The sequence below is a fragment of the Bidens hawaiensis genome, unplaced genomic scaffold, assembly GCF_021521415.1.
Source record: "Bidens hawaiensis isolate Kalapana, Puna unplaced genomic scaffold, B.hawaiensis_p1.1 tig00002265_1, whole genome shotgun sequence".
NCBI classification, from domain to species: Eukaryota; Viridiplantae; Streptophyta; class Magnoliopsida; order Asterales; family Asteraceae; genus Bidens; species Bidens hawaiensis.
Window position 1 is genome coordinate 3,443,122 of NW_027491120.1, and position 6,051 is coordinate 3,449,172.

Sequence of the window (6,051 nt, forward strand, 5' to 3'; positions counted from 1 at the left end):
TGGGTTCTTCTTCAACATGCCATATTCATAGCCATCCGTAAACCCTTCAGCTCGACCCACCAAGCGCGCGGCAGCGTTGCAATCCATCACAAGGGCCTGAAACTCGTCTGAGTATTTCATCGCGTAAGCGCAACGAGTCATGCCCTGTGAGATTAGCCATTGGCGATCCTGCGCGAGGGAAGCAACAGACGTCTCGAGGGAGGAATCTGAGAGTTTAACAACTCAACAGACTCCTTAGTCTGTTTCAGCTCCTCTTTGTCAGACGCTGATGCCGCCAAGGATTCTTCCTTTTCCGCCCGCGCAAGCTCGAGTGCTTCCTGGCTAGACGCTGCCGTCGCCAAGGCTTCATCTTTTTCGGCCTGCGTGGCGCCAGCTCCCTCTTCAGGCGCGCAACCTCACTCTCCAGCGATGATTTGTCAGTTATAGACTGGACAAGAGCTTGGTCACGCGCCTCCGCGTCCAGCTCCAAGTCACGCACTCTACGCGCGTACTTGGCCGCGTCCGCCTCGGCTGCCAAAAGCTTCTCCCGCGCAGCCTGGAGCTCATGCCCGCGCTTCACAAAGGCGGTATTGGCACTTGCCCTGTTCTCACTGAGCTCTGCTTGGAGCTTCTCAGCTCTCTCTCGAGCATCAGAAAGATGCCAAGCAGATACTTTAGCCTCTTGCTTGGCTTCCGCAAGAGCATCACGTACTTTTACATAATCATAGCGAAGCTCTTGGGAGGTAGCAAAGAAAGCCGACCCAGCGAACAAATGATCTTTAAGCAAGTCATCGCGAGTGCGGGCCTCCTGAAACCTCCTTTCAGCTGGAGGCACAGAATGAGCCCAGAAGTCCTCACACACACCCATGGACTGAAATGAGCTGTCCTCAGTAATGTTCCATCTCGGGCGGTAGATGTGATCGGCTTCCTGCAAACACAAAGTAATGATCTAAGTCATCAAGAAAAAAATAATGTGAAAGTCCGCGCAGCGGAGCAAAAACGAACTTATACCTGCGGGGACGAAGCAGAAAAGTCAGCGGCAGGCCCACGAGAAGACGGCGCCGCGAAACCTCGTGGCGCTGCAGGGCTGGCGCGGCCGCTGTCGGAGCCTTCAGCTTGAACCTCCTCATCCTCCTCAGAAACAGGCCTTTTCTCCTGCGACCTAGAATCAAAATCAGTCTCGCGAGGAGGGCTGTGCGCAGGAGGAGGTGAGGGAGGTCTCGACGCCGCCAGATCGGCGCGTAAAACGGCCTCCTGCTCCTTAGTAATCCCCGATGAGGGGAGATTCATCGCTTGCAGGAGCAGGAGCAGAGCCAACGGCGCTGGCACCGGCGCCAGGAGTGCCGCCAGCAGCTTGTACGCCAGCTACGACTCCTATGAAAAAATCAACAAAAAGAAATGGTTCATGACTTGATCTAAAAGAAAAAAAGTCAGAAAATAAAACCACAATACGTACCTTGGCGCAACTCCGTTCGCGAGGCAAACATCGCCATGAAGTCCATTCTACCCTTTTTCGAGGGTAAAACAGGGGACTTCGAAGCGACCTCCGGCGCAGCCTCGGCATCTTGTTGCGCTTGAGGTTGATCCACCAAGGTCGCCGGCTCTACAAACATTTGAGTGAGCAAAGATTCATTAGTAATTCTATCAGAATCGCGCTCATAGAACCATGAAAGATAAGCAAAGGATAAGCAAAGTATACCTGTCGAAGGCGCAACGCCGCTTCCCTTTTCCACCGCGCGAAGGGAGGAGGTAGTAGCACCATGCCTCGTGTGGACAGGAGGTCTGCCCACTTTTTGAGGCAGGGAAGACAAGGAAAACTTGGGGGGAAATTCCTGGGTTTTCTCAAATCCCCTCGCCTGAGTAGGAGGATCCTGAGCAACAGGGGCAACATCCTTCTTCTGTTTCTTACTGGCCCCTGCGCCAGTTTTCCCCTTAGGTTTACGCTTTAGTTGGGGCGCCTCCTCCTCCTCCTCCTCTTCCGCGAGCTCCAGCTCGTAGTTTTCAAGCGCATCTACAATACGTGCAACAGAAGTGTTAGACAAATTTGGTATTATAAAGGCAAAATGCATAAGTACAAAGGCTTACCAGGCGCATCGCTGTCAAACAGAAATCCCAGATCAACAGGGATGAACATGTCATCGAAGCGATCGGGGAAGCCAACCTCCCCAGCGCCCAGCGCGACGGAGCCACCCTCCATATGCTCATCATAGGCGGCGTGGACATACTCCTTGCTGACTGCACAAAACAAGTCAAATGATATCAGCAAAAAGATAAGTATTCGCGCAGAAGTAATGCAATGAGATTAACTTACAAAAGCCGTCAACTTGGATAACGGGCTCGGTCGCGCTGTCAGCCAACCTCCTGCTCATACCAACCCCCACCAGCGCCTCCTCGCATATTTTCTTGGCGGGGGATGGTTCGGCAGTCAACTTTTTCACCCAGGCGCCAGTGGGGTTCTTGAAGACACCCACATCCGCAGGCGCAGAAGAGATCTCGCGCATGGTCATGCGGATGGGGATCACACCAGCCTTAATGTAAAAAAATCTCTCAGACCAGTCATGAAGGCTCTTGAATGAAACAGTGCAGCACTTGACCTTCTGACTGCGAGGAATAAAAGAGAACCAAGAATCTTGGATCTTGGGCTTGTAAAAAAATTGAAAGCGACGAGGGGTGGGCTCCTCGCGCTGAGATTTGCACATGAACTCAAAGTGAGTCATGCGCACGAGTCCAAACGGATGGACTTGGGATATATGAATCCCATAAAACCTAAGCAGCGCACCCACAAACCTTGTCATCGGGAGACGAAGGTTGCAGTGGCTGAAAAAATGGCAGTAAAGGGAAATATAGCCGGTAGGCGGGTCCGCCGCCGTTTGCCCGGCCGCCGGCAACATGCAGCCATACTCAGGGAGAAAACCCTGAGTATCGATAAGGCTGTCAAGATCGGCCTGCCTCAGTTTGCAGGGGATCTCGTCCCACTTCTTCACGGCCTTGGTCCTCCCTACCTCCTCCGATGAGGCCTCAGCAGCCCTCTTCCCCTTGCCGGTCTTCTTCAAGGTAGACATCACTAACGATTTCACACGGCAATGGATGGGGGAGATTGTGTTGTCTGAGCTATCAGACATACAACTGTGACAACGAACAAAGGATGCTTCTGAAGAACAGATATCTGGAAGCAGAACAAAGGTAATCGGAGTACAAGGAAAGAAAGGAAAGCTCTGAATAATAAACAAGAAGATGAAGGATAAAAAACTCTAAGGGCTGGCTTTTATAGGCCCAGGAGAGAGAAATATTGGTGCTGATCGGACTTCACGCGCCCCCACTCGCAGGTGTAAGCCAACGCGACCGCGACACGTGTCCCTGACACTGTGTGAGGGGACACGAAATGAAACTCTACAGCTGCTGCCAGAATTCACGCGCCACCACTCGCAGGAACGGACCAACGCGAGCGCGACACGTGTCCCTGACACTATGTGAGGGGACACGAAAGGCAACTGTAGCACCTCGAGCACACGAAAGGTCTGACACGTCTCCATCACTGACGCATGTCAGCAACAACCAACCACGTACAGGGACGATTCGTTTTCAACAAAAAGGATAGAATTTCGCGCAGCGATGAATAATAAGAAGAAAAAGATAAACAACTACTAAAAGAGCTAACTATTTAGTCTAATATCTATCTTACCTCGCTCGCGCGAGACAAGACACACATTAGACTGGGGGGGCTTGAAGAGGTATGTACCCGCCTCAACAACGAGCGAGGCGGGTCAACCCACAAGATATGGACAAGAGGCTTGAAATCAAGACATTATGAAGGCACAAAGCCAAAACCTACGCGCATGGCGCATATCACATATGCTCACGCATATCACATATGCTCATGCATCACATGCTCAGGCATCATATGCTCAGGCACCACAGATGCTCAGGCATCACATATGCTCATGCATCACATGCTCAGGCACCACAGATGCTCAGGCATCACATATGCTCACGCATCACATATGCTCACTCATATCACATATGCGCGTGGCGCATCCGCGCGTGGCGCATATCATATGCTCGCGCATATCACATCTGCGCATGAAACATCTGCGCGTGAGAATAAAGAGAAGACCTCGCGCATCCTCAGGATAGGCGCGTATCACACATGCACATAATCAACCTCGTCCTTATCCAAATCAGGATTAGGGCAACCTTGATTGTGCACGTCAGACAACCTTCCAGAAGGTATCTTTTTAAGGAATAAGAATATGCTGATGTTGACAGCTGCCAATGAAAGGTGGACAACTCAGCAAAACCCATGTGCTATCACGTGATTATAACCAATGAAAAAGCACCAGGTGTCCAAAAGGACACGTGGCGCAAAGCAACTGGAAGAGGCCAACAAGACCCTAATTAGGTCTGAGCCCAATCATGGGAAACCCTAGCACTATAAATATCACATCAACTCCACAAGGAGAGGAGACATCCAAGATCATCTGATAACATCCAATTACAGAGTATTCAGCTATTAAGCAATACACTCCAAATTCCTTACTCTTATATTAGTATATTCTCCTACAAATACTTATTCTCACACCGGAGGGTTACCTCAAAGAGGACCCCTCTGTCCCTTTCTGAGGGGTAAGTTTACGGTGCTGTTCATTTTGTAGGTGGAAGAACCCAGATCCATCAGATCCAAGAGAAACCATCGGTGAAATAGCATAATCACACCCGAGGAAAGTAGATCGTCTACCAGTGAGTCGATCCACGTTTCTTCATTAACAAGCCTCTCGATTCTGTAAGATTTCTACTTAGGTTTTCAGTTTTTACTGCACAAAAGACAGAAAGTGGTGTCTTTTGGTATCTTCTTTTTCTTAACTAAAGTAATGAAAGTTTAAGGAATACTTGATGTTTATGTAATGCGTATAGTTCCTTAACTAAAGTAATGAAAGTTTAACGAATACTGGTGAACTCCCACAAGAACTGTTTCAACTGACAGAGCTTATGGAGTTGAAAACTAATAAGTAAATTTGACCTCAAAAGTTAAACTTTGACAAACTTTCAACTTTAACTTGGTGCAGGAACTTTGGGCAGAACATATTAAAGTGGCTCGATCCCTCCAGAAATCGGACAACACTGTAGTTAGCTGGTCAATTCTTCAAGAACTATCAAACTTGATTATGTAAGATCTTTACTTAGCTTTTCTGTTTTCACTGCCCAAATAGGCAGAAATCAGTGTTTATAGTATCTGTTTTTAAGTGAATGTTTTAAGGAGTATTTGATGTTTGTGTATAGGTTCGAATGGTAATTAGCCCGTGTACAAACAAACACCATCACAATGGGATATCATGCAACAAGTGAGTCAATTGTGCGCGGATGGATTGAATTAATAAGAACAAAAGGGGCCCGAGTCAAGATGTTGAAAATGAAGAGATGGATAGTGATTTTTTATAAACAACTTGATGGTTTGTGTATAACAATTATCTAAATCATTTGATGGTTTAACGTTTGTAATCTGACGGTTGTTTAATGTTTTGTAATTTATCAGTTTATATTTTATTTGCTAAACATATGAAAATCTTACAGTTTCACAACAGGTTTTATATTGTATTAAACCTGGAAAATTAACGAAAAAAAAAACTTAAAGCTTATAGCGACGACTTATTGCTGCAAAAGAGTGAATCTATTTTGTTTTTAATTTTGAAGTAAATACCATATAGGGACGACAAGTCGTCGCAATAGATAAATTATAATTTTATTTATTATTTATTTTTATTCCTTAAACTTTTATCGACGAAAACCTGTATAGACGACAAGGCTTCGCAATAGGTGTACTCTGTAGCAACGACCCTATAGCGACGACCTCCAGACCTTTAGCAACATCACTTAGGCAGCGACAAGCCTTGTGACGAATTGTCGTCGCTAAAGGGTATTGCAACGACAAGTCGTTGCAATAGGGCGTCGTATCAGACAAAATTTCTTGTAGTGGATGAATAATAAAAAAAACTATCTTACATATGTTTGCATTAAATGTCAATGAAAAATATACAACCTAAACAAAAACATATAATTTTCTAAGAATAAAAACAT

The 6,051-nt window shown here is 46.9% G+C and overlaps 1 long non-coding RNA gene across 1 annotated transcript; it reads left to right on the forward strand.

Moving 5' to 3' along the window:
• The first annotated feature begins 4,745 nt into the window (after positions 1-4,745).
• Positions 4,746-5,475, forward strand: LOC143613361 (uncharacterized). Its single transcript, XR_013150106.1, has 2 exons — positions 4,746-5,143; positions 5,257-5,475. It is a non-coding gene; the product is annotated as an uncharacterized LOC143613361 (long non-coding RNA).
• The last annotated feature ends 576 nt before the right edge of the window (positions 5,476-6,051 follow it).